The 22,396-nt window shown below is 47.7% G+C and overlaps 2 non-coding genes and 2 pseudogenes across 2 annotated transcripts; all 4 read left to right on the forward strand.

The window, feature by feature from the left end:
* The window catches only part of LOC144123975 (uncharacterized), a 32,321-nt pseudogene extending 21,245 nt beyond the window's left edge, over positions 1–11,076 (forward strand).
* On the forward strand, positions 2,682–2,753 carry TRNAI-GAU (transfer RNA isoleucine (anticodon GAU)). The gene has a single exon. It is a non-coding gene; the product is annotated as a tRNA-Ile (tRNA).
* TRNAM-CAU (transfer RNA methionine (anticodon CAU)) lies at positions 10,189–10,260 on the forward strand. The gene has a single exon. It is a non-coding gene; the product is annotated as a tRNA-Met (tRNA).
* A 4,308-nt stretch (positions 11,077–15,384) lies between the features above and the next one.
* Positions 15,385–18,834, forward strand: LOC144123976 (uncharacterized; annotated as a pseudogene).
* Positions 18,835–22,396: the final 3,562 nt, after the last annotated feature.

The following is a 22,396-nucleotide window of genomic DNA, read 5'->3' on the forward strand; positions in this document are numbered from 1 at the left end:
CACTAGCCTTAATCTGGGTCAGCAGTGGTAACTATGCAAGCAGCAGATTAAAGTCACAGCAATTGACAGGGTCAGTGCGATTCGTTTCCAAGAAAAAATGAAGGAAACCGAGCTGCGCACAATATTGGAGAAACTGATAGCAGAGGAGTGCAAAACGCCCAGCATTTTCAAAGATGATATCAGGAATGTAAAGCGGAAACTGCAGTTGATCGAAGAAGAGCGCTATCGCGGTGCGCTGGTGCGTGCACGAACAAATTCACTGAAAGCAGGCGATGTACCTACGAAGCGGGCTTTAGGGATTGAAAAGACAAACGCCCGACGAAACTACATAGCCGAGATAGAGCGGAATGGCGTCGTGGTGAATAATAACGAGGGCATTCGGCGCCAGTTTTGTGAGCATTATCAAGCGCTATTTGCGTTTCATCATGCAGACTTGGACGGATTTAAAAAGACATTTCTTGGCCATATGCCGCGACTGGACGATGAGATAAGAGAATTCTTGGAGCGACCAATAAGTGAAAGTGAAGTGTGCCTAGCAATTGAAAACTTAAACGACGGAAAGTCGCCTGGGCCCGATGGCTTATCCGCCTCGTTTTATAAGTTTTTCAAAGAAAAGCTGGCTGCAGTGCTCACGGTAGTGTCCAATGAGGCGTACCACATGAAAGTTTTACCACAGTCTTATAGTACATCACACACTGTTCTTATACCCAAGACTGATGCCGCAGAAAAACTTAGACTGGTGCCATATTACAGACCAATCTCTTTAACTAATGTTGACTACAAAATTTTAATGAAAGTTTTAGCGAGAAGACTCCAAACAGTGATTAAAGACCTAGTAGGCTGCCACCAGACATGTTGAATCAGGGGCAGGTCTATAGTGACTATCATACATAAGGTGCGGTGCGTGCTTGAGTGCTGTGACATCATGAAAGCTTGTGTCGCTGTGCTGCAGCTCGACCTAGAGAAGGCCTTTGACTGTGTCCCACATGTTATTTTGTTCGCTGTTCTCGATCATATTAATGTCGGTTCGATTATCAAAGATGGAGTGGCCATGGCGTACAGGAATTGCACCACGCAGCGTATCATAAACAAGAGTCTGGGGGCCCCCATTGCCGTGCAGCGTTCTGTACGCCAGGGTTGCCCACTCACCCCACTTTTATTTTGTCTTTACATTGAAACACTGTGCTTGGCTATTATTCAGAATGATTCGATTCGCGGGTTTCAACTGCAAGCTTCTGAAGTAAAGCTCTTAGCATATGCCGATGATGTCGCCGTATGCTGCGTCGACCAAGGAAGTATTACAGCAACGGTTGAATTAGTGAAGTGTTTCCGGGATCTCACGGGCAGTTTAATTAACTGGGGTAAATGCCTGGGATTCTGGCACGGAGAATGGCTGACAACCCCAGACACATTTGCTGGCGTGACGTGGGTGAACACCCCAGCGAAGTACCTAGGTGTCCCTCTGGAATGCTACAAAAACAACGACGACCTCTGGCTCAGCCAGCTGCACGAAACGCGAGAAAAAGCAGACAGGTGGAAGGGGGTTCCCCTTTCTTTCTTCGCCAGGGCCACAGTGTGCAATCTTTTTTTTGTAAGTAAGTTGTGGTATTTGATGCAGGTACTGCACTGCTCGCGGCTGAATGTGCAAAGGCTACACAGAGTGTTCGCCACCTTTATATGGGCGTCGCAATGGGAAAGCTGTAGTCGAACGAACTTGTTCAGAAGGGTGAAAGACGGCGGTCTTAGCCTGTCGCATCTCTTTGTGCGACAGCTCGTTAATAGGTTTATGTTTTTTCGTGACACGAGCGATCCTTTTTTACGCACAGTGTGCCAAGTCAGATTAAGAGGTGCGTTGCCTAGTTTTGTTGGCACAAATGTGATGCATGGATCCATTTCAGGTTTTTTCAAGGAGGTCGTGACTAGTGTACGATTCTTGTCGGCGCGTTTTTCGATTGATTATCTTTCTTCAGTGAAAAGAACAACAGTGTACAAAGATGTGTGTGACAGCATTTTTCCGGAACCATTGTACAGAGCCTTGCATAGTGGAGAACCCGGTCAGAATGTTTTAAAAAGGGTAAAGAGAATGCAGGTGAAACCTGGAATGAATTCCTTTTTCTTCAAGCTACACACTGAAACACTGCCAGTAAAGAAATTCCTAGAGCAACGGGGCTTTTTCTTACCGTGGGGAGCTGACTGTGTGATATGCAAAAAGCCCGAAACTATAGATCATGTTTTTCTGCATTGCTGGGAAGGTGTGTACTTTTGGGATGTTCTGCAGCGAACGGTCAAAAAAGATTTTCCACTGGACCCACACGGCATTACATACCTAGCAATAAACAATGAAGACGGAATTCCATTCGACCTCATAATGTGGCCGGACTCCACTCTGTATGGCGCTCCCGCATGGCCGGTTTCCATTGTGATCCGGATGCGAGGCCCGCACGGATGTATTTTCGCGAGAGCATAGCGAGATTTGTTGAAGTGCAGAAGTCGCTTGAGCCTGTACCACAGTGGCTGCCGAGAGTAGAAGCCTTGACAGCGCTGAAATAATTTTAATATGACAACGTCAGTATAAAGCTGACTGCTGCGGCATTTTTGTCTGCCTTATTTTTTGTTTCTATTTCTGTGTACCATCATGTGTTACTGGGCACTGTCGGAGACCGGCAATAAAGAAAATAAAAAGCAGAGTGGCGCTGTGGTAGCGTGCTGGGCCGATAACCCAGAGGTCCGTGGATCGAAACCACGCTCTGCTGGCGTTTTGGCCATTTTTTTCCTTCTTTTTTTCAACAGTGAGTTTCTCATCTCTTCTACAATTTGCCTTCTAATATAGGCTACGCCGCTGTGCAGCGCAGTCAGTTGGATTGTGGAAGCTTTAGAGCCTTATGGCATAGTCCAGTCTGTGGAGCGTGAAAAGTGGCGGTGCCCAGGGATGGAGCATATGGAAACGGCGAACCGTGAACTCTCCCTCACACTCAAGGATGGAGTGTCAGCTAGCACCATTCCACACACACTTAATGTTTATGGAGTGCAGGCACTAGTCCTTATCCCAGGGAGACCTCCACTGTGCCTCCGATGTAGCCGGGTTGGACATGTCCGGCGCCAGTGTCGCACGCCTCGATGCACTCAGTGCCGACGCTTTGGCCATACTGCGGAGAACTGTGTCTTGAGTTACGCTGACAGGCTGCGTCAAGGCCAGTGGTCGCGGGAAGATGACGTGGCATCAGAACACATTATGGATGTGTCTGAGGTTGTGGACGCGACCGGAGAACTAAGTCATGAGCATCGAATAGATGGGGAACAGACGACTTCAACACCTCAAAACAACACGGAATATGAAGCGACTGGCCATCTAGCATCCACGCCTCCAGGGTGAAAACCGCCGGACCCGGGCCCCCCCGTGAGTGTTGCAGAGACTGCTATGCTTGCTGCACAGGAAAACCTCGTTGCCACAGGTCAGCGTCCGGATATGCCTACTGTGGAGTCAGTCGAGGCGATACAGCCAGTGAATGCTCGCCGATCCTCCTCTGATGCTGATTCTGCTTCGTCGTTGGAGGGTAACGGTGAGACGTGTGTGGCGTCGATCTCTGGCGTGTCAGGTTTTCTGTCGGCTATCAGTGTGGCAGCGAGTGATGTGCTCCCCTTGGGTTCGTGGGCCGAGGCCTTGGCTGTCTCAGAGGAAGACATGGACAGCACCGCACCTTTCAAACGTCCTGCAGATGCTGACGAGGTGTGTATCGATGGCGCTGACCAGAAGGCACAATGTGTAGAGGCCACGGGAAGGGTGGTGTTAAAGAGGAGGGCGATGTCTGCCCGAGAGGCCGCCAATTTGGTGGCGGGTCACCACATTCCAGGGGATGGCGTTTGTTAAGACTGGCAGCAAAATGGCGAGCGTCGCAGCATATCAAGTCGCTACCCTTAACGTTAGGGGTATGCGTAATCGTAGGAGGCAACAGCAGGTACGGCATCTCTTAAAGAAATGGAGTGTGTGTGTAGCCGCTATCCAGGAAACAAAGTTGTCCTCTGATGAAGAGACAGCAGCTGCTCTTGAGCCTTTTTTGTCGGAATACAGCATTATTGTTAGCCACGCGAGAGGCTTATCCGGAGGTTGTATGCTATTCCTGGCGAACACGCTAGAGATGACAGCCATGTCTTATTGCATAGATGACGAGGGGCGACTTATATGCTGTGATCTCACAATTTCAGGTGTACAGTGGCGGATTATTTGTGTTTATGCCCCCACAAAGCAGCGCGATAGAAGGCTTTTTTTTTCTGTCATTAGTTGAACATTTGTGCACGGACCGCAAAATTATATTGTTGGGAGATTTTAATTGCGTTTGTAGGGATGAGGACCGTTCAGTGGTATGTAAGAGATACGACCATAGTGCTGCATTACTTACCGATTTGGTTTCTGAATATATTCTTGTGGATGTGGGGCAGGAAAAAGGCGACAGTATACATTTCACTCATTTTCAGTTTTCCTCTAGTGCTCGCCTTGACAGAATTTACGTTTCTGTTGACGCATTAGCAAGTGTGTTTGGCTACTGGGTGCGGCCCATTTTCTTCAGTGACCACTGTATGGTGTCTCTTCAGATAGGAAAGTACACTCGGCATGTACTTCACCCTCGATGGGAGTTGTGGAAGATGAATAACTGTCTGCTCTCAGACGAAATCTTTCAGCGTGCTGTACCTACTTGTTTGAAGGACGTATGGTCACGCCGTGATCTTTCCATTTTTCAAAAGTGGGACTTGTTTAAACAGGAGATCAAAAACTTGGCAATTGAGGCGTCAGCAAGAATTGCTTTCCTGAAGAGACACCACCTTCGTGAGCTTGGGCGCACCCTAACGGAGCTACATGATCTAGAGAGAGTAAGCACGGGTGCCTATCTCGAAGAGATTAATAACGTAAAAGCACAGCTTCAACAATTTGCGACAGACAGATATAAGGGGGCCTTGATACGATCTAGGTCCCGAAGGTTTCTTGATGAGCAACCTTCTCGTCGGGCCCTGAGTGATGAAAGAGAGAATGCTCTTGCGAAGGAAATATTGGAAATTCAGTATGGTGGTTGCACATACAGTGATGCGTCTGGTATTCTTGCTGCTTTCTTCGACTATTATCGGAAGCTGTTTGGCAGTTGCGAAGATCCAAGTCAGGGTTTCGATTACAGTTCCTTGCTCGGAAACTTCCCTCGACTTGATGATAAGAAGTGTGCTATAGTGAAGGAACCTATCACTTTGGATGAAATTCAGCCATTTCTGCCCTGCAGAGCCAGAAATCTCCTGGGCCAGATGGTATTACTAGCGAATTCTATAAAACATTTTCGCCTTGCCTAGTGCCAGTTTTGATGGAAGTTTTCAAAGCATCTTATGATGTGGGTGTGCTGCCTCCCACTTTTTATTCTGGGCACACAATATCAATTCCCAAAAGCAGAGATACTAATCGGTTGAAAACTGTTGAGGGATATCGTCCAATTTCCCTTTGCAATGTTGATTGCAAAATTTTTGCCAAGGTTCTTAGCAGTCGTCTGCAGCTCGTCATTATGGACTTCATAGGTCCGCATTAGGTCTGTGGTATTAGAGGCCGCAGTATTCAAACACATATCCATATTGCACGTTCAGTATTAGAGACAGTATCAGATGAGATAGGCCAAGTAGCTCTGATTCAAATTGTCTTGGCTAAGGCGTTTGATAAAGTTCGGCACGATTTCTTGTTCGCGGTCTTGGAGTATGCAAATATTGGTGACGTCTTGCTCAAAGGCATAAGGCTGTGCTATAAGAACTCCTATACAAGGGTTATTGTTAATCAGGAGCTAACGAAACCAGTACCACTAGAAGCATCTGTTCGTCAAGGATGTCCACTGTCTCCATTGTTGTTTGCCCTATATCTGGAACCCCTCTGTCTCAGTATAATTAACAGCGCAGCTATCCGCGGTTTCTCTCTAGCTCAATGTGAAGTTAAAGTTTTAGCTTACGCTGATGATGTCGCCCTCTTTTGTTCTGACAAAAAGAGTGTACTCGAGGCTCTAATCTTCACTAAACAGTTCTGTGATGTATCAGGCGCGGCTCTTAATTTAGAGAAATCCAAAGGCTTTTGGTTGGGTCATTGGGGAACTAGGCCAAGCCAGTTCGGTGGTATATGCTGGAACTGTAGCCCTCTTGAGTACCTAGGAGTTCCGCTGCACCAAGTTCGCAACAGTACAGCCTACTGGGATTCACAAACTGTAACTCTACGGCGGCAAACAGAGGCTTGGATGGGTAGGGAACTCTCAGTATTTGCGAGGGCACAGGTCTGTAACATTTTTTTGTTTGCAAAGCTCGCGTATGTCCTTCAAGTCCTGCATTGTGCGAGGAGGAAGGTGCAAGCCATACATAGAATATTTGCAGCATTCGTTTGGCGCTCTCAATGGGAGCCGATGAGGCGTGACAACTTGTTCCTTCCCTTAGAGGGTGGTGGAGTGGGCCTTGTTCACCTGTTCGTGCATCAACTCGTTTCCCGTTTTTTCTTTTTCAAATCGGCAAACGACCCGTTTCTGGTAGCTGTGCTCATTAGGCGGCTTAGTTTTCATTTGCCTTACTTATTCGCACCGACTGTGCAGGCTCGTGAGGGGACTATATGGGGATTTCTTAAGGAGGTTGCTGACACTTTCAATTTTCTCACTGTGTGCTTCTCTTTAGATTACCTGTATAGCCTCTCGAGAAAGCAGATGACCCAGGCTCTCACTGAGTCTTTGTTCCCTACACCATTGTATCGGCAGCCTTATTTGGGGTCTTTGGACATTAGTGTTCTAAAGCGTGTTAGGCGGATGTGCATTCAGGCAGCCGCTTTAACGTTCTTTTTCAAACTACACACAGCGACGCTGCCTGTCAAGACATTTCTTAATGACAAGGGGATGTTTGTACCCTGGAATGTGAATTGTCGTCTGTGTAACGTGCCTGAGACAATTGATCATTGCTTCATCCTGTGCCGTGATGCCATGTTCTTTTGGGACATACTACAACGAACTCTTAAGAAGGACATTGAAATTACACCATACACTATTAGATTTCTGCCTGTTGACAAAAACTTTGTTGTGCCTTATGACGTGTTTGTGTTGATGGGACTATTCAGTCTTTGGAAAAGCCGTATGATGGACAGACATGCCGAGCCACCAAGATCGTCCAAATCTGTTTTTCGGGAACAGTGTGCGTTGGTGAGGAGTGTATATGCTGCTCGCGACGAACCTCCAAGCTGGCTGCCGTGCCTAGATGCTTGTGTGTGCCTCCCTGAATTTTGATGTTTTGATGGGGATGCAGTGGTGAGTCAGGGCTATGGGGGGCTCATATTAAGCAGCCCGGTAACTTGAGACGCGAACTAGTCTGATTGAAGTTTCCTCCTTTCTACAGAAGTTCTTCCATGCAATAAAGAAAAAAATCAGCAGAGTGGCACAGTGGAAGCGTGCTGGGCCCATAACCCAGAGGTCCGTGGATCGAAACCACGCTCTGCTAGTGTTTTGGCCATTTTTTTCCTTCTTTTTTTCCACAGTGAGTTTCTCATCTGTTCTACAATTTGCCTTCTAATATAGGCTACGCTGCTGTGCAGCGCAGTCAGAAGAGTGGCGCAGTGGACGTTTTCAAGAAAGGTTAAGCAAGACACATTTGAAGTCCTTACTGGACAAGTTATTAGCTCGGGAATGCAAGGCACCGGGTGTTTTCAGTGAAGACGTACGAAAAACCAAACAAAAGCTAGAAACGATAGAGGAAGAGTGATATCGCGGCGCACTTGTGCGCGCGAGAGCTGAGCAATTCGCTGCGAGCGAAACACCCACAAAACTGGCATTAGGAATGGAAATGGCGAACGCTCGGCGAAACCATGTCGCGAAAATTCAATGGGGCGGTGCCACTGCATCTGACGATGACAGCATTGAAAAGGCTTTTTTTGATTACTATCAAGCGCTCTTCGCTTCGAGGCATGTTGACATGGGAAGTTTTAAGGAGATATTTTTAGGGGCCATGCCACGTATTGATGAAGCAGACAGAATAAGATTAGAGCTGCCAATTAGCGAACAAGAAGTGGAACAGGCTATTGATAAATTAAACTCAGGAAAGTCGCCGGGGCCCGACGGCCTGAGCGCAGCTTTTTACAAAGCTTTCAAGAAGGAACTAGAACCGCTCCTCTCAGTGGTATTTAATGAAGCGTATGTGTTGCATGCTCTGGCTACATCATATGCATCCTCGCATACTGTGCTCATACCAAAAACCGATCAAACCGAAAAACTCAGACAGGTAACATCGTACAGGCCCATAGCCCTCACAAATGTAGACTACAAAATTTATATGAAGGTTCTTGCAAGCAGGCTACAGACCGTAATGCATAAAATAGTCGGACCTCACCAAACGTGTGGGATCAAGGGGCGTTCCGTTGTTGAGAATATTCACAAGGCTAGGTGCGTGCTTGAGTGTTGTGACGCAATATAGGCTCGGGTCGCAGTTCTTCAGATTGACCTTGAGAAGGCGTTTGACTGTGTGGCGCACGAATTGCTGCTTTGCATTCTACATTACATTAACGTTGGTTTTGTTATCAGAGAGGGTGTGGCCGTGGCTTACCGTAACGGCACTACGAGGTTAATAGTAAACAAGACCTTCGGGGCCCCCATTAGTGTGCAGAGATCGGTACGCCAGGGCCGTCCCCTCAGCCCCCTGCTGTTTTGTATTTATATAGAAACCCTCTGCCTAAACATTATAGGAAATGAGGCTATTCATGGTTTTCGTGTACAGGCATCAGAAGTGAACCTCTTAGCATACGCAGATGACGTTGCTGTTTTCTGCGTTAACCAAGATAGCATAAGCAGGACAATCGAAGCAGTAAAGGGTTTCAGTGAGGTCACCGGAAGTTTGGTGAATTGGGGCAAGTGCCTGGGATTCTGCACGGAGAATGGCCGTCAACTCCAGCTGTTTTCGCCACCGTTTCTTTGGTGACAACACCCGTGAAATACTTAGGTGTTCCACTCGAGTTTTACAGGGACACTGAGCCTTTTTGGAAAACACAGGTGGAAGAAACGCGTGAGAAAGCCGAAAAATGGAAAAGTGCTAATTTGTCTGTGTTTGCAAGAGCAACTGTGTGCAATTTGTTTTTGATAAGCAAGCTCTGGTACGTGATGCAAGTACTTCACTGCTCACGGTTAAATGTGCAAAAGCTGCACCGTATTTTCGCTATCTTTATATGGGCCTCAAAATGGGAGAGGTGCAGCCGGACAAATTTGTTCAGGAGCGTCAAGGTAGGGGGACTTGGTCTGGGGCAGTTGTTCATACGGCAGATAGAAAACAGATTTTTGTTTCTCCGAGACGTTAAAGATCCCTTTCTACGTACCGTATGCCAAGTCAGGCTCGGGCGTGCTGTGCCAGATTTCATTGTTGGAACGGAGACTATGACTGGAGGTATTTTTGGTTTTCTTAAAGAGGTTGTGTTTAGCGTCAGGTTTTTGACGGCGAGATTTTCTAAAAATTATTTAAGTGGTGTTCAGCGGAAAACATTGTACAAGGATGTATGTGACGTGTTATTGCCGGAACCAATGTACAGGGTAATATGCTCCGGAGGCCCAGGCAGAGATGTCCTGAAACGTGTGAAAAAAATGCAGGTACCATCGGGAACAAAAAATTTCTTCTTCAAGCTTCACACCGGGATTCTGTCTGTAAAATCTTTCCATGAAAAAAAGGGGTTTTACCTACCTTGGGGATCCCACTGCCTTATCGTTAAACAACCAGAAACTATTAATCACGTTTTCTTGCACTGTTGGGAAGGGGTATATTTTTGGGATGTCCTTCAAAGGACCATCAAAAAAGAATTACCATTGGATCCGTATGGAATCCGATTCCTGCCTACAACAAAAGAAGATGGCATGCCGTTGGATTTAGTAATGCTCGCGGGCCTCCATAGCATATGGCGCTCCCGAATGGCAGGCTTTCATTGTGACCCGGATGCGCGGCCTGCGCGATATTATTTCCGTGAGACAATGCACAAGTTCATCGTGGTGCTGAAAACACAAGCATCTCCCCCTGAGTGGCTTTCAAAGCTCGAACCTTTGACGGAACTCAGGGAATTTTAAACTGACAAGGCCTGGCCCTCTGGGGGGTTGTAGGCTACCTTCTTGTAGTTTGGTTGTCTACACGTGGATGCTTTTTGTTGTATTCTGTCGAAGCCCGGCAATAAAAAAAAGCAGAGTGGCGCAGTGGAAGCGTGCTGGGCCCATAACCCAGAGGTCCGTGGATCGAAACCACGCTCTGCTAGCGTTTTGGCCATTTTTTTCCTTCTTTTTTTCAACAGTGAGTTGCTCATCTCTTCTACAATTTGCCTTCTAACATAGGCTACGGTGCTGTGCAGCGCAATCAGCAGAGTGGCGCAGTCCGGATTCTGCTTCCGGCCGCGCTAGCGAACGGACGCGTTATCATGACCTCCGTCGGAGCGGCGTCAGCGGCCCAGCAGGGCCGCGGAAACAGGCCTTTTGGCGCTTTTTCTTCAACAGGTGCTGAATACTAGGTAGTTCTACCGAGTTTGCCTACAGGGCGTTTCGTTGCCAGCACAGTTTTTTTGCACTGTGATATCAGGGCACGCCCATACCGGGTGGAAGATTTCCTCGATGTTCTGGCTGAGTTATCGCTCCTGCCGTAAGTAATCGCCATCGGAGCCTACAGGATGAGCCACGTGTGGGCGGTTACGTTTAAGGATGAAGACGCCGTGAAAAATATTGTGAGTGCTGGTGAGCTGCTGTGAAAAAGCGCCGGTGTCTCGTCATCGACCCAGCTAACCAAGACGTGCGCATGAAAGTCCACTGGCTTTTGCACAGTGTTTCTGACGACGACGTGAAGCTCGCCTTCGCGGCATTTGGCAAGGTGACTGACGTTGCCCGCGAGCGGTGGCGAGTGCAGGGTATGGCAGACAAAGGCTCCACTACAAGGCTCGTCACCCTGAAGCTGAAACCGGGAGTGAAGCTCGACGACATTCCGCAACAGGTGAGCGTCGCCGGTGAGCTGGCTCTCGTGGTCGTGCCGGGCAGGGCTCCGCTCTGCCTTCACTGCCGTGGCACGGGCCACTTACACCGGTAGTGCCGCATACCGCGGTGCGGTGCTTGTCGACGGTTCAGCCAAGAGGACAGCCAGTGCGAGCGTACCTACACAAAAGTCACCGGGTCCGTTAACACTCAGGACGCTTCAGCCTTCCTCATGGATGCGGCGTATATGGAAGAGACGTCTGCCGCTACGACTGCGACAGCGGAGGGCGAGGCGAATGCCGTGGAGACATCGCAACAGGAAAAAATTGTTGCTGAGGAGGGCGTAACCATACGTGAACGAGCGCCTCGCCAGGACGCAGGGCCGAGGTCGGAGGGCGAGGTGAAATCCCCAGTCGCTACTGGGGCTCCTTCCATTCCTCCTGACCCTGTGAGCATGGACATGTCTTCCGGGGAGGCTAACCTAGCGGCGAGAAAGCGCCCGCACGACGACGGTGAGAGCACGGCGCTTCAACAGGACGGCAATGGCGGAGACGAGCCGCCGTCCAAAGCCGCAGGTATGAGGCGGCCGACCTTGAAGCCGCGGCCGAACACTTCGTCCGAAACACGGCAGGCGGGGAAACCGCCTCCGTAGTTTCATGCCTAGAGCCCGTTCTGGGGTCTGGGGATTTTTTTCTTTAGGCGTGGCGCGAAGGCAGACACCATAAAATAAGGCGTTTTTTTTCTCGATATGGCTCTCATTTTAACTGAAGCACTGCGTGTAGCCACTTTAAACGTGCGAGGCCTTGCAGCAAGAAGGCGACAATGCCAGCTCAGTCGCCTTCTTCTAGACAACGATCTGCACGTAGTTGCAATACAAGAAACAAAAATTGAAAGCCAGGAAGGTACAGAACGTATGGTGTCCGTTTTCCGTACGCACTTTGAAGTATGTGTGTGTCATTCTGTAGGTGCCTCTGGCGGCTGCGTATTTTTTCTTCGCAATAATTTCGGTATTACGGTGCAGTCACTTTTCTCGTGTAATAGCGGCCGTCTTCTTGTATATTTTTTGTACTCTGGCGTTGAGTTCCGATTTATTTGTGTGTATGCACCAAATGCGGAGTCCGAGCGAAGAGTGTTTTTTGACCGCTTTGAGACATACCTAAACTGTGACAAAGTGCTAATCCTACTGGGCGATTTCAACTGCGTCTGTCAGGCTACCGATCGTGCAAGAAGTGCGTTTGTGAGAGATAGGAGTGCTGATGTCTTGAACGAATTGGTCCATGGCCATTATTTAGAAGATATTGGAAGTGTTTTCACCAACGGCCCTTGTACACGGTATACCCATTTTCAGGGCAATAGCCATGCCCGATTGGACAGAGCGTATTTGTCGGCAGAACTTTTTTCCCTATGCACATTGTATGATGTCAGACCTGTGGCTTTCAGTGACCACGCCCTAGTGATTACAACCTTTGGCAGGCAGCGAAGCAAAAAGCGGTTTAATTGGCATTTATGGAAATTAAATATTAAGTTGTTGGAGGACGAAGGATTCGCTAAGAAAGTAAAGCAAGAACTAGAGAAGCTAATTACAGCGCAACCGTCGAACTTCGCTGCAGAGTGGGAGGAGTTTAAGCAAAGGGTAAAAATAAGAGTGATTGAAAAAGGTACGCAGTTGAAATATGCCGAGAAACAAAAGGAAGCAGAGCTTCGTGAACAGCTTGAATACCTCACGTGTATAGAAAGCGCACAACCAGGCACATGCTTTAATGAAATCAGGGATGTCAAAGCCCAGCTGGAAAAAATGGACGCCGATAAGTATACTGCGGCAGTTATTCGGGCGCGAACTGAGCAGCCATGGGCAGGGGAAACACCAACAAAACGAGCGATATCCGATGAAAAACGATACTCGTGCCGAAAGCAAATACGACAAATAAACACTGGGGCAGGGGTTTCGGCAGACAGTGGCGTAATCAAGGAAACAATCTGTGATCGCTTCAAAGATATGCTGGGTCATTCGCGGAAAGGGGCTTCCATTGCGAATTTCTACCACTTATGCCGAAACTTGACGAAGAAATCAAAATACGGCTCGAACAGACGATTTCCTTGCAAGAAATAGAGGACGCGATAGATGCATTGCCAACCGGTAAAGCTCCTGGCCCCGACGGCCTGGGAGCAGCTTTCTAGAAAACTTTCAAAACTGCAATATCCCAGGTACTGCAAGTCATTGTCGTTGAAAGTTATGAGAAAAAACGTGTTCCGCTGTCCTTCACAACTTCGCACATAGTGCTCATTCCTAAAACCGATGATGCTGAAAAGCTCCTGATGGTGGGGTCTTATCGCCCGATAAGCCTCACAAACGTCGACTACAAGATTTTCATGAAGGTGTTGGCGAATAGACTGCAGAGTGTTATAACATCGATTGTAGGCACGCACCAAACGTGTGGCATAAAAGGTCGAAGTATCGCTACGAACATACACGTGGCGCGGTCCATACTAGAATGCTGTGACTCTTCTGATGACCGAGTGGCGATGATACAACTAGATCTGGCAAAAGCCTATGACCGGGTGTCTCATGACGTCCTGTTTGCCGTACTAGAGCATGCGAATGTTGGCCGAATAATAACAGAAGGTGTTAGAATGGCATACGCAAACTGTACGACTCAGATTGTTGTGAACGGCGAACTCACTGGCAGCCTGCAAGTGCGATCTTCTGCAAGACAGGGTTGTCCCCTGTCGCCATTGCTGTTCGCGGCGTACCTTGAGCCACTTTGCTTGGCCATCCGGAATAATGAATGCATAACGGGTTTCAGGCTGCAGTCAGCGCGCGTAAAAATCTTGGCTTATGCTGATGACATCGCTGTATTTTGTGCAAATACAGAAAGTATTCCTGAGGTAACGAACGTAGTGCAAAAATTTTGTAGCTGCACTGGAGCTCAGATCAACTGGGAAAAAAGCAACGGGTTCTGGCACGGTGGCTGGGACGTCACGCCTGAACACTATTCTCGGATGCGCTGGTCCTCCACTCCAGCGTTGTATTTAGGAGTACCCCTTGACAGTTACCGGGACCCAGATCCGTACTGGCTTGACCAAGCATCGAGGGCCAAGGAAAGAAGTGATGCATGGCAAGGGAGACAGTTATCGATGTTTTCGCGTGCCATTATCTGCAACCTGTTCCTTACTGCTAAAGTGTGGTATGTGATGAATGTGCTCAGTGCTTCCCGGGCAAGCATTCAAAAACTTCATCGTATATTTGGGCTTCGACCTGGGAAAGGACGAGTCGAACAAACCTGTTTCTTTCTGTGAAGAAAGGTGGGCTTGGCCTGGCGCATTTATTTTTGAGACAAGTTGTCTCGCGTTTCATGTACCTACGGGATGAAAATGATGTCTTCCTCCGGACCGTAATGCAAGTATGGCTTTGTCGACTTCTTCCTGACCTTCTTGTAAGTTCGGTACATGTAAATGGTGCGGTAAGAGGGTACCTTAAAGAAGTTGTGCTCGCGTACAGAATGCTGCATGTTCGGTTTTCCATGGAATATTTGTGTAATGTCAAAAAAAAATTGTACGTGGACTTAGTGGACACAATGCTTCCTCTGCCGATATACCAATTGCCACTCATTGCAGGCCCAGGAGCTGATGTACTTAAAAGAGTTAAGATGCCAAAATTGCCAGCGATCAAATCCTTTTTCTTTAAACTCCACACTAATACCTTATCAGTGAAAACGTGGATGCACGATAAAGGTCTTTTCGTCCCTTGGTCAACAAACTATTTCCTGTGCCGCAAACCGGAAACCATTGAACATGTGTTTTTGGACTGTTGGGATCCCATTTTTTTTCTGGGATGTCCTTCAGAGAACTTTAAAGAAAGACCTACCATTAAGTGCATATGGCATAAGATATCTACCTTTTCACAAAACAGATGATTTTCCATTTGATGCAGTAATGCTCCTGGGACTTCGCAGCTTGTGGAAAACCAGAATGGAGTTTAACAATGCAGATGAACAAGTGAAACCTGTACGGGAACATTTCATTCAAAATGTTGTGCGATTTAGGGAGGCGTATAAGGCCCTCCCTGAACAGCCAAAATGGATCGATGTGCTTGATGATTTGGCAAGACTGAAAAAATTTTAACATGCCGTGTCAGGCAAAGATCTGCCGACACGTTTTAATTGTTCATCTTGTGTTTTTGGAATGTCAAAGTCGGCAATAAAAAAAAAGCAGAGCGGCGCAGTGGAAGCGTGCTGGGCCCATAACCCAGAGGTCCGTGGATCGAAACCACGCTCTGCTAGCGTTTTGGCCTTTTTTTCCTTCTTTTTTTTTCAACAGTGAGTTTTTCATCTCTTCTACAATTTGCTTTCTAATATAGGCTACGTTGCTGTGCAGCGCAGTCAGCCGAGTGGAGCAGTTTGGTTCTGAGCGGCTGTGCTTCAACATGCTCCATGCTGGAAACAGCGCATCGGCCGTTGGCCGAGGTCTACCGACGTCTCAGGACACTACGGACTCGTACAAAGTTTCCTTCCCCGATTGCCAACCGGTAATGTTGTCCTTAATACCGTTTTCCTGCATGCTGACCTTAAGGGTCACCCGTACCGAGCACCTGACTTCCGTGACGCACTCGCACAGATATTGGATCTCCGGGAAATTTTGTGCATTGGTCAATACCAAATGAGCCACGTGTGGATGGTTACCTGCGAGAGTAGTTCTTCCAAACAGAAGCTTGTTAACAAAGCGGAGTTTTCTGTCAAAGGACTGCGGTTCATGGTGTTTGACCCGGATACTAAGAACGTCAAGGTTAAGCTCCTTTGGCTTCCCCGCTATATAGAACACCGGAGGATTGTGGAAGCATTAGAGCCTTATGGCACGGTCCAGTCTGTGGAGCGTGAAAAGTGGCGGTGCCCAGGGATGGAGCATATGGAAACGGCGAACCGTGAACTCTCCCTCACACTCAAGGATGGAGTGTCAGCTAGCACCATTCCACACACACTTAATGTTTATGGAGTGCAGGAATTAGTCCTTATCCCAGGGAGACCTCTACTGTGCCTCCGATGTAGCCGGGTTGGACATGTCCGGCGCCAGTGTCGCACGCCTCGATGCACTCAGTGCCGACGCTTTGGCCATACTGCGGAGAACTGTGTCTTGAGTTACGCTGACAGGCTGCGTCAAGGCCAGTGGTCACGGGAAGATGACGTGGCATCAGAACACATTATGGATGTGTCTGAGGTTGTGGACGCGACCGGAGAACTAAGTCATGAGCATCGAATAGATGGGGAACAGAAGACTTCAACACCTCAAAACAACACGGAATATGAAGCGACTGGCCATCTAGCATCCACGCCTCCAGGACGAAAACCGCCGGACCCGGGCCCCCCCGTGAGTGTTACAGAGACTGCTGTGCTTGCTGCACAGGAACACCTCGTTGCCACAGGTCAACGTCCGGATATGCCTCCTGTGGAGTCAGTCGAGGCGATACAGCCAGTGAATGCTCGCCGATCCTCCTCTGATGCTGATTCTGCTTCGTCGTTGTGGGTAACGGTGAGACGTGTGTGGCGTCGATCTCTGGCGTGTCAGGTTCTCTGTCGGCTGTCAGTGTGGCAGCGAGTGATGTGTTCCCCTCGGGTTCGTGGGCCGAGGCCTTGGCTGTCTCAGAGGTAGACATGGACAGCACCGCACCTTTGAAACGTCCTGCAGATGCTGACGAGGTGTGTATCGATGGCGCTGATCAGAAGGCACAATGTGTAGAGGCCACGGGAAGGGTGGTGTTAAAGAGGAGGGCGATGTCTGCCCGAGAGGCCGCCAATTTGGCGGCGGGCCACCACATTCCAGGGGATGGCGTTTGTTAAGACTGGCACCAAAATGGCGAGCGTCGCAGCATATCAAGTCGCTACCCTTAACGTTAGGGGTATGCGTAATCGTAGGAGGCAACAGCAGGTACGGCATCTCTTAAAGAAATGGAGTGTGTGTGTAGCCGCTATCCAGGAAACAAAGTTGTCCTCTGATGAAGAGACAGCAGCTGCTGTTGAGCCTTTTTTGTCGGAATACAGCATTATTGTTAGCCACGCGAGAGGCTTATCCGGACGTTGTATGCTATTCCTGGCGAACACGCTAGAGATGACTGCCATGTCTTATTGCATAGATGACGAGGGGCGACTTATATGCTGTGATCTCACAATTTCAGGTGTACAGTGGCGGATTATTTGCGTTTATGCACCCACAAAGCAGCGCGAAAGAAGGCTTTTTTTTCTGTCATTAGTTGAACATTTGTGCACGGACCGCAAAATTATATTGTTGGGAGATTTTAATTGCGTTTGTAGGGATGAGGACCGTTCAGTGGTATGTAAGAGATACGACCATAGTGCTGCATTACTTGCCGATTTGGTTTCTGAATATAGTCTTGTGGATGTGGGGCAGGAAAAAGGCGACAGTATACATTTCACTCATTTTCAGTTTTCCTCTAATGCTCGCCTTGACAGAATTTACGTTTCTGTTGACGCATTAGCAAGTGTGTTTGGCTACTGGGTGCGGCCCATTTTCTTCAGTGACCACTGTATGGTGTCTCTTCAGATAGGAAAGTACACTCGGCATGTACTTCACCCTCGATGGGAGTTGTGGAAGATGAATAACTGTCTGCTCTCAGACGAAATCTTTCAGCGTGCTGTACCTACTTGTTTGAAGGACGTATGGTCACGCCGTGATCTTTCCATTTTTCAAAAGTGGGACTTGTTTAAACAGGAGATCAAAAACTTGGCAATTGAGGCCTCAGCAAGAATCGCTTTCCTGAAGAGACACCACCTTCGTGAGCTTGGGCGCACCCTAACGGAGCTACATGAGCTAGAGAGGGTAAGCCCGGGTGCCTATCTCGAAGAGATTAATAACGTAAAAGCACAGCTTCAACAATTTGCGACAGACAGATATAAGGGGGCCTTGATACGATCTAGGTTCCGAAGGTTTCTTGATGAGCAACCTTCTCGTCGGGCCCTGAGTGATGAAAGAGAGAATGCTCTTGCGAAGGAAATATTGGAAATTCAGTATGGTGATTGCAAATACAGTGATGCGCCTGGTATTCTTGCTGCTTTCTTCGACTATTATCGGAAGCTGTTTGGCAGTTGCGAAGATCCAAGTCAGGGTTTCGATTACAGTTCCTTGCTCGGAAACTTCACTCGACTTGATGATGAGAAGTGTGCTATAGTGAAGGGACCTATCACTTTGGATGAAATTCAATCAGCCATTTCTGCCCTGCAGAGCCAGAAATCTCCTGGGCCAGATGGTATTACTAGCGAATTCTATAAAACATTTTTGTCTTGCCTAGTGCCTGTTTTGATGGAAGTTTTCAAAGCATCTTATGATGTGGGTGTCCTGCCTCCCACTTTTTATTCTGAGCACACAATATTAATTCCCAAAAGCAAAGATACTAATCGGTTGAAAACTGTTGAGGGATATCGTCCAATTTCCCTTTGCAATGTTGATTACAAAATTTTTGCCAAGGTTCTTAGCAGTCGTCTGCAGCTCGCCATTATGGACTTGATAGGTCCGCATCAGGTCTGTGGTATTAGAGGCCGCAGTATTCAAACACATATCCATATTGCACGTTCAGTATTAGAGACAGTATCAGATGAGATAGGCCAAGTAGCTCTGATTCAAATTGACTTGGCTAAGGCGTTTGATAAAGTTCGGCACGATTTCTTGTTCGCGGTCTTGGAGTATGCAAATATTGGTGACGTCTTGCTCAAAGGCATAAGGCTGTGCTATAAGAACTCCTATAAAAGGGTTATTGTTAATCAGGAGCTAACGAAACCAGTACCACTAGAAGCATCTGTTCGTCAAGGATGTCCCCTGTCTCCATTGTTGTTTGCCCTATATCTAGAACCCCTCCGTCTCAGTATAATTAACAGCGAAGCTATCCGCGGTTTCTCTCTGGCTCAATGTGAAGTTAAAGTTTTAGCTTACGCTGATGATGTCGCCCTTTTTTGTTCTGACAAAAAGAGTGTACTCGAGGCTCTAAACTTGACTAAACAGTTCTGCGATGTATCAGGCGCGGCTCTTAATTTAGAGAAATCCAAAGGCTTTTGGTTGGGTCATTGGGGAACTAGGCCAAGCCAGTTCGGTGGTATATGCTGGAACTGTAGCCCTCTTGAGTACCTAGGCGTTCCGCTGCACCAAGTTCGCAACAGTACAGCCTACTGGGATTCACAAACTGTAACTCTACGGCGGCAAACACAGGCTTGGATGGGTAGGGAACTCTCAGTGTTTGCGAGGGCACAGGTCTGTAACATTTTTTTGTTTGCAAAGCTCGCGTATGTCCTTCAAGTCCTGCATTGTGCGAGGAGGAAGGTGCAAGCAATACATAGAATATTTGCAGCATTCGTTTGGCGCTCTCAATGGGAGCCTATGAGGCGTGACAACTTGTTCCTTCCCTTAGAGGGTGGTGGAGTGGGCCTTGTTCACCTGTTCCTGCATCAACTCGTTTCCCGTTTTTTCTTTTTCAAATCGGCAAACGACCCGTTTCTGGTAGCTGTGCTCATTAGGCGGCTTAGTTTTCATTTGCCTTACTTATTCGCACTGACTGTGCAGGCTCGTGAGGGGACTTTATGGGGATTTCTTAAGGAGGTTGCTGACACTTTCAATTTTCTCACTGTGCGCTTCTCTTTAGATTACCTGTATAGCCTGTCGAGAAAGCAGATGACCCAGGCTCTCACTGAGTCTTTGTTCCCTACACCATTGTATCGGCAGCCTTATTTGGGGTCTTTGGACATCAGTGTTCTAAAGCGTGTTAGGCGGATGTGCATTCAAGCAGCCGCTAAAACGTTCTTTTTCAAACTACACACAGCGGCGCTGCCTGTGAAGACATTTTTTACTGACAAGGGAATGTTTGTACCCTGGAATGTGAATTGTCGTCTGTGTAACGTGCCTGAGACAATTGATCATTGCTTCATCCTGTGCCGTGATGCCATGTTCTTTTGGGACATACTACAACGAACTCTTAAGAAGGACATTAAAATTACACCATACACTATTAGATTCTGCCTGTTGACAAAAACTCTGTTGTGCCTTATGACGTGTTTGTGTTGATGGGACTATTCAGTCTTTGGAAAAGCCGTATGATGGACAGACATGCCGAGCCACCAAGATCGTCCAAATCTGTTTTTCGGGAACAGTGTGCGTTGGTGAGGAGTGTATATGCTGCTCGCGACGAACCTCCAAGCTGGCTGCCGTGCCTAGATGCTTTTGTGTGCCTCCCTGAATTTTGATGTTTTGATGGGGATGCAGTGGTGAGTTAGGGCTATGGGGGGCTCATATTAAGCAGCCCGGTAACTTGAGACGCGAGCTAGTCTGATTGAAGTTTCCTCCTTTCTACAGAAGTTCTTCCATGCAATAAAGAAAAAAATCAGCCGAGTGGCGCAGTGGAAGCGTGCTGGGCCCATAACCCAGAGGTCCGTGGATCGAAACCACGCTCTGCTATAGCTTTGATTTTTTTTCAAACAGAAATATTCAATCTGTACTACCATTTGCCTTCTAACATAGGCTACGATGCTATGCAGCGCAATCAGCAGAGTGGCGCAGTGGAGCTGGGAGTGTCCCGGTGTGTAATTTAAAAAAGAAGGTCTTTACTCCTGGTGGCGCCTGCATTTTCTTTACCCTTTTTAAAACATCAGCTCCAGGACCTCCACTGTACAAGGCCCTGTACATAGGCTCTGGGAAAACAATATCACAAAGATCATGGTACAACTTCTTTCTTTTAGTTTTATACAAATAATCGCTAGAAAAACGCGCTGAAAGAAACCTAACACTTGCTACAATCTCTTTGTAGTAACCAAAAATTCCACCCGAGAGCTCTTCTGTGGTAACAACAAACTCGGGCAGCAATCGCCGCAGCCTCACCTGGCACACGGTGCGCAAGAACGGGTCTGAGACGTCGCGAAAAAACAAAAAAACGGTTCACCAGCTGCCTTAAAAAGAGGTGCCCTAGCCCCAACCCCGCGTCTTTTACCCGCCGGAACAGGTTCGTTCGGCTGCAACGTTCCCATTCGGAAGCCCATATAAAGACGGCAAAAATCCGGTGTAACTTCTGAATGTGCACCCGAGAGCAATGCAAAACCTGCATCACATACAAGAGCTTGCTAATAAGACACAGGTTGCAGACTGTAGATCTGGCGAAAATGGAGAGATTGGTGCCTTTCCATTTTCCAGCTCTGTCACGTGCTTCTTTCGTTTGCTGTTTCCAATACTCCTCGCTTTCGCGATAAGCATCGAGCGGTTCGCCCAAATACTTGCCCGGTGTCGTCGTCAACGGTACGTTGGCAAAATGGTCCGGGTGGGATAGCCACCATCCATGCCAGAGTCCGAGGCATTTGGACCAATTAACCCGCTACCGCTACTGCTTTCTGGCCATCCAGAAAGCAGCTGCGGAGCCTCCCGAGTGGCTCTCGAGGCTAGAGCCGCTCTGTATGCTTCGTGAATTTTAGTATGACGAAGCCAGACTCATGATGGCTGACCACGACAGTGTCGTATGTACATAGCGTTTTGTGTGTTTTTGTTGAGTGTTTTTTGTGTAAATGTTATGGGTCAAATCCAGGCAATAAAGAAAAAAAAAGAGTGGCGCAGTGGAAGCGTGCTGGGCCCATAACCCAGAGGTCCGTGGATCGAAACCACGCTCTGCTATAGTTCTATCCCTTTTTTAACATGAAGATTCAATCTGTACCACATTTTTTTTGGCACTGCTGCACAGTAGCCTGGTACCGCTTTTCAGATGCATCCTGCGGATGGTAGAAAATGAGACATTATCAGTTGCAAGTGGGCGCTTCTTTATACATGGTGTCTCACCTAAGATTTTACAAAAATTTTAAAAATTAGCTTTTTGAGTTGAAAGGGCCCTTTTTCGACATAGCATTGTCAGGTGTGAAGTACATCAGAATATAGCTAAAACGTGCTGACTAGCAGGCTGGCTAACTAATATTGAATAGTTAACTTTTTATCGATTACTATTAGGCTCCATAATTATTGTGACGCGTATAGCCCATCGTAAGTAATATCTATATCAGTTTTGAGAATTTGAAAAACACGGTTACCCTCGGCGCTGTGACCCAACCAATTTCGCCCAAATCGGGCCAAAATGCATGCGTTTTCGAGAAGCTTGCAAGGAAAGCAACCTCTGCAGTGAACGGAAATCTTCGGAATATCCAACATTTGTCAGACCGTAGCGCCGAAGCTAATGGTGTTTTTGAAATTCTATAGACTGATATGGATATTGCTTACGGTGGGCTACACACCTCTCAATACTGAAGTAACCTAACAGAAATAGTTAAAAAGATACAATTCAATATCAGGTAACCAGCCTTCTAATTAGCATCTCCTAGCTGTTTCGAACACATTTTTCCGAAAGTCTCCTCGGCTCTTAGTATACGTGCTGGCTTTAGGGTAAAGGTGCTGTTTTACAACGGGTTAGTACT

Source organism: Amblyomma americanum, chromosome 3 (assembly GCF_052857255.1).
Source record: "Amblyomma americanum isolate KBUSLIRL-KWMA chromosome 3, ASM5285725v1, whole genome shotgun sequence".
NCBI classification, from domain to species: domain Eukaryota; kingdom Metazoa; phylum Arthropoda; class Arachnida; order Ixodida; family Ixodidae; genus Amblyomma; species Amblyomma americanum.